Source organism: Hoplias malabaricus, chromosome 5 (assembly GCF_029633855.1).
Source record: "Hoplias malabaricus isolate fHopMal1 chromosome 5, fHopMal1.hap1, whole genome shotgun sequence".
Lineage (NCBI taxonomy): Eukaryota > Metazoa > Chordata > Actinopteri > Characiformes > Erythrinidae > Hoplias > Hoplias malabaricus.
Window position 1 is genome coordinate 46,295,199 of NC_089804.1, and position 11,045 is coordinate 46,306,243.

Consider the following 11,045-nt stretch of genomic DNA (forward strand, 5'->3'; position numbering starts at 1 on the left):
AAGAAACACTATGTAATATTTATGCCTTAAAATTACAGCTTTAACTGACAGCCACTAGAGCCACAGTCGTTGCTACTCTGGGCTCAGCATTGCAGAAACTGCACTATGTAACCCCACCACCCCCACTCCCTCTCCACTGATTTCAGCAAAGTGCTGTAAATATGAATTACACTCAGTGGAGACCAAGGAGCAAAACACCCAAATCTTACCTACTGTTCGTTTAACTAGGGTGTGCCTACCATATACACTTGACCGTATATGAATATACATATAAAGTAATATGATCGGTTTCTCCAGCATACCATTCTTTTCCTTTAAACTGCACGTACCTTTATTTTCAAAGCAAATGCAGCTCCTCTACACAGTGGAGAGGGATCCACAGTGTCACCGTGAGATGTGATGGCTTTCTTTTCCTGTCTCACTCTTTCTGTATCTCTTGTTCGTAGGCTAGCTGCAGTCTCTCCAGTGGGAGTGCACTGGCTGACCACTCCGTCTCTACCCCTTGACCTTCTGTACCCTCAGCAGAAGGGGAACAGAGACGTGTGTTTGTGTTTGAGTCAAGATTTGAGTCAAGCTGAGCTGCAGTTAGAGCTGGTTCTCTGCCTTTAGGATGAAATCTGCCCCCTGTGAGCTCTTATAATTTCAATCTTAAAAACAGAGCAGGGGGGCTTGCCAGTTTCTTCATCTGGGTCCTGAGCAAAGGGATGAATGTGATTGTCCTCGCCTGAAAGAGAAAGAAAAAGAGAGAGAGAGAGAGAGAGAGAGAGAGAGAGAGAGAAACATTGAAAGGAAGAATTAAATATATATCTCATAAAATTCACCTAGACAACAATGAGGTCACATCAAAAGACACAGAACACGTACCTACAGGAGCAATCATGCATTTACTCCAATGAGTCTTCTCATGTTATGAAAACAATCTTTACACTGACACCTAATGGCCTGACCAAAGATTCAGGAACTAGAATCACAAGGTGTGTCTCAATTTAGGGGCTGCATCCTTTGAAGTGCGCAGTCTACGGTGGTCTGTCATTTCGAAGGCTGTTGAGTGTCATTTGAAGGCCAAACTGAAATGGGACAGTCTACTCTATGATGGATTTCCTGGTTGATTGCTGTCACTAAACGCCTCTCCTGTTAGCTCCTGATGGCTCCTGCACCTTAAAGGCGGAGCCATAAACTTTAATTTTATTATTTATTACAGCTGGAGATTAAAGTGTTTTATTATAGTGGATTTGACTGAAAAGAGTTGGATTATTTAAATACTAAAATAGATTCAGATTCATTCATTTTTAATACAGGTTACATATTTATTTTTTATTTTAAAGTGAAAAAAATAATAATAATTTGAAACAGATACAGTCCTTTTTGATTTTTCTGGTTATTTTTATGGCGATAATAAGTAGTACACATGTTCATTACATTTTAATGAACATTATTAATTAAACAAACAAAAAAATTCTCTGCTCCTTCTCTTTTCTCCAACGTGCTCACCTCACAGAAGTATACACACAACAGTAATCTTTAAAATAAACAGCGATTTCACAATGCAGGAGATAAACAAGAGAGAAATCAGTTGATTCATATATAAACACTACACTACTACTACTAACTACTACTAACACTACTACTGCGGTTTAATAAACTGTTTAGTGCTGCTTAAACACACTAAACATTGTAGTACATTTTCCGTCTTAATATTTGTATCAATAATGATTTGATGTTGAGTACAGTACGTTTAAATCTTGTTTGCTCCTCTGCTGGTGTCGCAACATTCTGAAATCTGCACAGCACGCAATGAACCATTTTGGCTGGTGAAAAATAGTCCAGTTGTATCCTTCATTTCTTGGGAAAAGAAGGACGCATTTGTCTGCCACATGTGAATGAGCCTCCGAAGGATGCTGCCCCTGAAATGAGATGCACTTCACAGATTCTGTTTGAAACCGCCTTCAGCAATGGCTGCCCTCATGTGGGTGACCCACTCTATGGAGCGTAAACTATTTAAAATCAGGGAGTACATTTAAGCAACAGGATTATTAGAGAGAGAGAGAGAGAGAGAGAGAGAGAGAGAGAGAGAGAGAGAGAGAGAGAGAGAGAGAGAGAGAGAGAGGAAGAGAGAGAGAGAGAAAGGAAGAGAGAGAGAGAGGAAGAGAGAGAGAGAGAGAGAGAGAGAGAGAGAGAGAGAGAGAGAGAGAGAGAGAGAGAGAGAGAGAGAAGCTGATTTGGAGATATGACCAGCACGTGGAAACCAGTTCAACGAAATCCAGCACACCTGCCCACATCCGCTTTACCTAAGAGTCTCACTAAGATATTCAGCAAAGACAGTGCTCAAACACAAGGGTTCCTGAGCTGATGTGGTCACATATACTCCTTCCTTTATGATGCTCCTTCCTTAGTGTCTCAGGTGCCTTGAGAGTGGTTTCCCACACCCATGGTATAAATAAGCTAACATTTTGTAGAACAACAAGCACCTGACAATGAAAAGGTCAAAGTCCACTCCACATTCATTTCATTTTCAGCCAACACATAAACACACAACAATATTTAACAACAACAACAAAAAAGAAACATAAACAACTCATTCATCATCAAATATTGTACTGTAATTTACAAAAAAGGAAAGAATTTATTACATTTCTAATGCATCTTGAACAACTGTACTTGTCAGACTATTATATAATGTAAATAATACTTTTATACTCTCTATATTCTTTATACTTTGTATGCTCTGCTTGTGCACACATTCATGCATCTCTTCTAGCTTCTTTCACTTTATTCTATTTACGTTTACCTTATTTTACTCTCCATTTGTTAATCCAGTAGTCTTTGTTCTTGTCTTGCTTGCTCAGTATGTTATTGGAGTCACTCAACATGCCGCTATAGGGCTGAAAAATCTGAGTTTATCTAAAGCCAAGCCAAGTTGATTGAATATCAAAATCAGCTGAAGCAAGAAGGGCTTAGCAATACCCCACCCATGTCAGACCACAGAGGATGACCGAAGAATATTTTCAGCTATGAATAAAAACCGTTGAGCCGGAGGTAGTTACAAATATGAAATATAAGGAAACCACTACTACGACCTCTGAGGGTTTACCACACGATACAAGCCATTAGGCTCAAGTGCATGAAAGCCAGGTTCTAAATAGCTAAAATATTTTGAAATAAATGCATATGGACAGGGGAGGTGATAATTAACTTGTATTAAGTATATGCCAATTTGATGCCTGCAAAGCATTTCAATTGTCTCCAATAGAGAGATCTAAGGAAATTGCAACATTCAAAAAATTATATGCTTGTGAAGCAGACATACTTGAGTTTAAATACAAAAAAATAGTCCTTCATGAGTGAGGATGGGTCAAGGCTCACCAATTTGCCAAAATATGTGTCAGCGAATGGTCCAACACTTTAAGAACAATGCTCCTCAGTGAGTGACTGTGAGAATTTCAAGTATTCCACCCTCTACAGTGCATAAAATCCTCAAACGATTCATGTAATACCTAGATGTCTTTGTGAATAAAGGGCACTGTTTGCAACTACAAAAAAAAAACTGCTAAATTCAAATTTACACAAGACACAAAGCACTAGAAAAGCCAGGTCAACCTTAGATAAAATGTTCCAGGACAAGGACTAATGGACAGAGAAAACGATGATTAATCTGGACCAAAAAAATAAAATGAGGAAAATGTGAAGAAAAGTAGGAACTGATCCAAAGCATACCACCTAATGTGTGAAACATGTTGCCAGGGCTCTGAGCCAGAACTGACTCACTTATTCTGATAGATGATGTGACTGCCAGCATAAACCTTACTGCTCAGATCCCACCAAAAGCCTCAAAGCAACACCACACAATATGTAGAATTCTCTTGACACTCACCCTATCTGAACATGGACTGACAAACTGAGGACAAGTCAATCACCTCCAAGATAGATTCTCAGTGTCCGGTGAGCTGTATGTGTCGCAGGCTTCAGGCCCTCCTCAGTTGCAAAAGATTTAAAAATAAGTAGTGTATAAGTATTATTTAACGTAAAGAGATATTGGGGTGGGAGATCACATCACTGTTGTTGAACTGTCCATAGACATTGTGTTAATGGCAGCTCAAAATTAAGCAGAAAATGGCTTCACATGTAAGTACCTACCTTTCCTAATTTAGTAATTATTACTTTAAGATTATTATGTAATAAATAAATGTATATTTAAAGTAATATGTTTTGATACTAATGAAATGAAATATGGATCAACAAACGTGGGATTTCAGGGGGAAAATGTCACTAAGGCAAAATAATCAAACTCCAGATGTGAGAGTTCATTTCTGCTGCTGTGAAAATTTGACTGATTGTAGAGCTGGAGGAGAGAAGCAGTTGCTGGGGATTCTGCGGGTTGCGTCAGTGCAGTGTGTTATTCCTGTGAGAGGGTGCGGGGACCTGACTCATCTCCTTCTCTCAAAAACACACACACACACACAAACTACAGAGTTTGGAAACCGCTTTAGGCTTAAAGTGCTGATGCGGCCTCAGACTGTTTCATATGGTGTGATGTGATAATAGCGGCATAGAGGGCACTTTCATCTGAGCTGCACAAAGAGCAGAACAGCCCCTACACAAAGAGAGACTGTATGTAAGAGACAGAGCAAGAGACATACAGGGAGAGAGAGAGAGAGAGAGAGAGAGAGAGAGAGAGAGAGAGAGAGAGAGAGAGAGAGAGAGAGAGAGAGAGAGAGAGAGAAGGAAATAGGGAGGGACATGGAGAATGAGACAGAAAGAGAGTGATAGCAAGACAAACAGACAGAAATGGTGAGAGAAGAGAGAAGTGAGAGACAGAAAAACAGAGTGAGTGAACAAAAGAGAGATTGAAGGCAGAATAAAAAATGAAGAGAGAGAGAGAGAAAAAGAGAGAACGCATCAGACAGAAAAAGATAAGGTCAGCATGAGTAGTTGTATCTTTGTGTGAGTGACTCTGGATGTCTCTGTGGAGATAGTTAACCCCAGTCTCTAACAGTAATCATGACCCCCATTTCCTCTCCGTTCACAAATGTTCGCGAACATTCGAAAACGTTAAGAAGGGCAAAGGTTAGAGGTCAAACCTTAGGCTAGCCAATCAGGAGCAAGGAGCACTCTTCATTATAAGCATGCAGTTATTGATTTATGGATAATGGACACCAGCTCAACACAGTAGTGTGTGCAGCAAAGGGTAAATCACAGCTGGTTTTGGTTTGCACTATGTCCCCATAGACCACACCAAGATTATCTAATGAAAGCATGCACACTATTACTGGCCTAAAAAAAGGAGTCAGCAAGACCACAAGAGTCAATAAAATTAAAATGTTTATTCGTTCACTTACATAAGCCTTTAGCAAATGCACCATTGCTGGGCTGAGCATCATGGGAATGAATGCATACTTTTATATCCATTCTAATGTTATTGTAATTATACTAATCATGCAGTGGAATACAAGCCAGTATATGAGTGTGTAAATGTGTGTGAGGGAAAAGAGTGTGTTGGATCAGGCCCAGTCCTCGCTAAACAGCCGCTGCTTGTTTAAACTTGATCTGGCTGCTGTATTGAGTTAAGGAGCTGTGGGGAATTAGAGATCCATGGGATCAATCCTGTTTTACGCTCCCAGTGGGACCAAGATGAGACCAGGCACTGGGCCTTATCTCTTCAAGCAGGAGACCAGCTCATCTACACTCACACACACAAATACGCACATATATATATGTCTCTGTGTGTACAGGTTTTCGATGATGCTCACAATTTCTGTGCACTGCCTAATTGTATATATATATAAAATGTTTTGCTTTTAAAGGTAACACAGCACCATTACAAACATAGAAAACTTGTTTAAAACCTTTTGAAGCCCTTTTTTTTGGTTTGACCTATTACTTACAACAATACAGTTGAAATTGTGCATATTTAACCAGTTTCATTCTCAAAATTAAAACAGATTAATATTCCAAATCTAGGACATCACCAGAGCCCACCCCCAAAACGTTGCCTCTGAATACAACCCCTAAAAGCTAGGTTAGGTGAACTGTCTTAAAAATATTTTTTGTTTTATTTCTTGAAATAATCTTAATAAGTAGAATCCAGTAAGTTTACAGATGTGATGAATTAAAGTGTATAAAGGCCAAAAAATAGAAAAAACTGTAAATATTTCATCCAGTCATACCTTTCAGACCGAAGAAAATGATTGAATTGCTTAACTGACAATCTACTGACCAGCCCAAAATCCACGCCCTCACACCAGACCTGAATGTGTGCATACGCGACTATATACATACATACTAGCACCGCAGAGTGCTGGAGAAACAGACGACAGCATGCGCTGATAAATAACTAAAGAAACACAAGTCAGTGGCAGAGATGGTATTAAATAAAAAGAAGTTGGATAAAGCCAGAGGACAAACCAGAGAAAATATCAGTGGAGCTTTCCAATGATGGAGGACTCTAAGAGCGCAGAAAGGCATGGCAAGTGATGCAGAGGTAGCTGTTTTCCTACTAGATAGCTAATTATATCATTTATCATTTTGTATATGTGTGTGTGTGTGTATGTGTGTGTGTGAAATGTAATTGTTGCAGTTATGTAGCCAGAATAGCTGCTTCTTTGTAACGCAGTCAGCTAACTATCTCACTGTGTTTATCTTGTTCGTAATCTGCACTGTAGTTTGAGCGAGTGTTGGTTGGTGGTATTTATCTTATGTTATATACTATACATTTAACAGGACATGAGTTGAGGTGGTGTACCTCGCTGGCTTATTTGTGTTTATTTATAGACAGAGCTGGTCCAGACTTTCCTAAGGCCCTAAGCAAAATGTTTAAGGGGCCCTCCTACCTGACTCTGCGAGCCATTCTGTGATAGATACAGCACTTGAGGTGGAATAGAAAAAAAGAAGCAAATGTAGCTGTTTATTTTCCAGCTTGCAGCTTTGTGTCTCCTTAAATGATGGAGTAGTTTTGTCCAGGCTGCTGTAATTGCTTCACTGTTTAAGGTGTAACGAAAACCTCAAATATACTGGTAGTGTGACTGTGTGAATATGGCGGAAGCATTTAAGGTGGAATTGAAACTTTGAAAAACTCAACTTAGTTATTTTTTACCATGGAATGGAATATTAAGGAACTTTTAGAGGGCACTTGTGATTTTAACCGAGTAATACCAAATAAACCAAGACAGTATAAAAAAATTTATATAGGCTTGACAAGGATTATTCTCTCTAAAGCGCTCTCTCTGTGTCTATTAATCTCTGTGTATACATTCACATGTAGATTAGGGGAGTGGCTTTAGAAGGAGGGCTGAAAGAATGGGTTGGGACTTTTTTGTACGATTTTTTCCAACCCAACCCACACTGATTGGTTCCTACAAAATCACCTAACGTAGCTTTAAAACATTTCAGGTTCCTGCTAATCCTAGCTAAAGGACCTTCAAACGAAACATGAACTAACAGATAAAATAAACCAGGAGGATTATGAGTGGTGTTAAAGAAGCTAACAGCCATCTGTTTATCTTCTCATAACATCAATAGAGATATGAGCGTTCACACATTCACTACAGCCGACACATCACACATCCTTACCCCACCACAATAACACTCACCACTCACTTTCATTTGAAAGGCCATACAAGGCATGCCCACATAGCATATGACAACCAGAAACTAAAGCAGCCAATGAGATGCCTCATTCTTGAGGTATATGACTTGTCTTAATGAAACTAGAACAGACAAACTGAAAAAGGATGCAGTGTTATTTATGCAAAACGTTACAAGGCATCCCTTGTGAAGCATTTTGTTGAACATGAATGAGTGAGTCAGTGAGTCCCAGCTAGTATAAGAATGCCATTTCTAGCTACAGTTTTTATAATGAGGAAACAATTTACAAACAACTGTGAAACTATTTTGGTTTTTGATGTATATTGTTTTCATTTATTTTCAGTTTTTAATGTGTCTTTTTTTTCAATTACTGCAGACACTTTGCTGCACGTCCAGCATCTACTCATCTGGGAAGGCTTTATGCAAATGTTGTATACAAACGTTGAAAAAATTTCTGTGAGGACTTTTCCAAAATCGAGCTGTTGGGAGATTATAATATATATATATATATATTCATTATCTGTAACTGCTTATCCAATTCAGGGTCGCGGTGGGTCCAGAGCCTACCTGGAATCATTGGGCACAAGGCGGGAATACACCCTGGAGGGGGCACCAGTCCTTCACAGGGCAACACAGACACACACACATTCACACCTGCGGACACTTTTGAGTCGCCAATCCACAAACCAACGTGTGTTTTTGGATTGTGGGAGGAAACCGGAGCACCCGGAGGAAACCGGAGCACCCGGAGGAAACCCACGTGGACACAGGGGGAACACACAAACTCCTCACAGACAGTCACCCGGAGCGGGAATCTAACCCACAACCTCCAAGTCCCTGGAGCTGTGTGACTGCGACACTACCTGCTGCACCACTGTTACTGCTCCATTCACAGGCCTATTATCAAATAATAAATTAATGAATTATGTTTCAGGTCTATGATTTGGTATATTGTGATAATGTGATGTAGGGAAAACTACTATCTGGAGTATGGAAAATATCTTACTTTAAATGTAAGCACATGATGTCCGTTTTATGACAGCCTGTGTAATCTGCATTCTTGTCTAGAACTGAAAGAGATGATACGGATTGCAGCGATGAGACATGAGGAATAACAGATGCAGGATGTGTGACAGGTCACATGTCCCTCCACTGGAGGAGCATGGGGCCTTGGACAGTGACCAGAGGTCAGACTTATAACTGGTCTCTTATCTATCACAGTTTACTTTAGTCCAGTCACTCTCTATTTGAGCTCTCCAGGTACATACACAAACACAACTCTCATAATAAACAGTCTGCATCTTTCTAGCATTCTCTCCATCAAAAAGAAAGACACAGAAGGTCTGCTTTCTGTCCAAAAAGCTCCTCTATACCCTTCTATCAGCACCAAATTTCTTGCTCAATCTCTGCATCTTCTCTGATATGTCCAACTATCCTTCACATCACACTGTCCTTCACGTTGACCATATACTCACACTGATGAACAGGGCGAGAAAAGAGTGGGGGAGGGTGGAGAAAGTGAGAAATAGAGAGATAGATAGAACATTAAAAAACGAGAATAAGATCTAGCGTGAGAATGTGTGCAAGAAAATGTGAAAGAAGATAAGAGGAAGAAGGACAGAGAAAGATGCAAGAGTAAGAAAAGAGAAGGGAGAGAGAAAAGAAGACGAGGAGAAGGACGAGAAAAAAAGAGGAGAAAGGGAGAAGGGAGAAAGGTGAATAGAGAAAGCATGAGGAAGAGAAAGGGAGAAAGGGGAGAGAGAGTGGGAAGAAGTGATGAAAAAGAGCAAGGAGAGATGGAGAGGAGAAAAAGCAGAAGGAAAAACAGGTGGAGGAGAATGCTGCTTGGTCAGAACTGAGATTGAGATGGAGATTGGGAGGTGGTAGCTGTCTGGTATGGATCAATGCTGAGATATACTGAAACAGGAAGCAGCCACACACACACTCTTCAAACCGTTAGCAGCTCACACATGCGCAACACACACACACACACACAATCCTTTCAGCAGCTCAAATGGCTGACAGAGTAGCCTACATGCATTTGTGTACACATACACAGCTGAACCTGATATGGAGGAGGACTGTGTATACATATGTATTCATATGTGGTACTGAGCAAAAGCCATGTGACCACCCTTCATTTTTTAGTTTGTCCAACCTCAGCCTTTTTTACTGCTTCCCATTTCATAAGGCTTGTTTCAATCTTTAATACGCATCTGCAGGAACTTTAACACCTCTAGATTTCAGTCTGAGTACTTGTTTTTATTTACTAGTAAATCCAATGATGTCGAGTTCTGGGTTCTCAGGGAACACCAGCAGTCTTATTTCTTTTCTTATTTTTAATGCTTGATTTCTCTTCTTTTTACCATTTCCCAGTAACTGCTTCTTAGTAACGGCATCTGTCCAGGCCAGAAGCACTGGGCTGTCTTCTTATTGTGGAGAAATAGTATATACCTGTGGATTTATCCAGACCTGAAGTAGATATGAATCTCTTAATATCGATGTTTTGAAAATAGATGAAAGCTGATTTCTGACATTTGCAAAGTAAGGGTTGCATGACAACACATGGGATGAAATACCACTGATCTGATTTTTGTGCAGTAGTGTATGTGTATATGTAAAGTGTATGTGTATTTCCATGAATGTGTATGTGTGTGTGTTGATATCATTGTCAGACCAAACAGAAACAACCCCCTTGGTCCCTATATATACACACAATTAGACAATGCACAGAAATTGTGAGCATCATCGAAAACCTGTACACACACAGACATACAGACAGTCATACAGTCACTGACAGGTACACTGATAAAACAATGGTTCACATAAACACACATGTCCACTCTATGTGTAATGCTGCAGGCATGAACAAACACACACACACACACAATCTGACAGTGGACAGACGTTACACTCACATACATCAATAATAAACAATGGCAAAAGGCTTACCTCATTCTCTGTAATCTCCTGTCCTCTCTTCCTCTCTCTCCTTCTCTACCTCCCTCACTCCTCTCTCCTCCACCTCCCTTGCTCTCTCTTTCTGTCTCTCTCTCCCTTGGACACAGAGAACACTGTGTTTGAGTCACAGAGATTTCATGGAGCCAATTTGATTTCTCTCCCTCTGACACATTCAACATAGACCTCTCTCTCTCTCTCTCTGAGCTTCGCATTCAAAATAGCCCTCCACTCTCTCACACATGCACATGCATGCAAGCACACACACATACACACGCACAAGAAAACAGCTCCCCCCTTGTCTCACTCTCTCTGTCACACACACACACACACACACACACACACACACACACACACACACGAGTGCGCGTTCAAACCGTGCGCGCCCAATGGCTCGCTGCACTGAGAGAATGTCATAAGCCAAGCCACGCCCCCATCTCTCCCCACTCCCTGCAGGCTTGCTATAAATACAGGGATGGATATGAATATGCTGTCTTGTTCTCTTA

At 40.3% G+C, this 11,045-nt stretch overlaps 1 protein-coding gene across 2 annotated transcripts in view; it reads right to left on the minus strand.

Annotated features, from left to right (window-relative positions):
• The window catches only part of arhgap4b (Rho GTPase activating protein 4b), a 39,866-nt gene extending 29,054 nt beyond the window's left edge, over positions 1-10,812 (minus strand). For both annotated transcript variants that reach the window (XM_066670629.1, XM_066670628.1), the window contains exons 1-2: positions 10,534-10,812; positions 330-724 (exon numbers count right to left, since the gene is read on the minus strand). The gene's annotated coding sequence lies outside the window, so the exon portion shown is untranslated. The remainder of the gene's footprint in view (positions 1-329; positions 725-10,533) is intronic.
• Between the last annotated feature and the right edge of the window lie 233 nt (positions 10,813-11,045).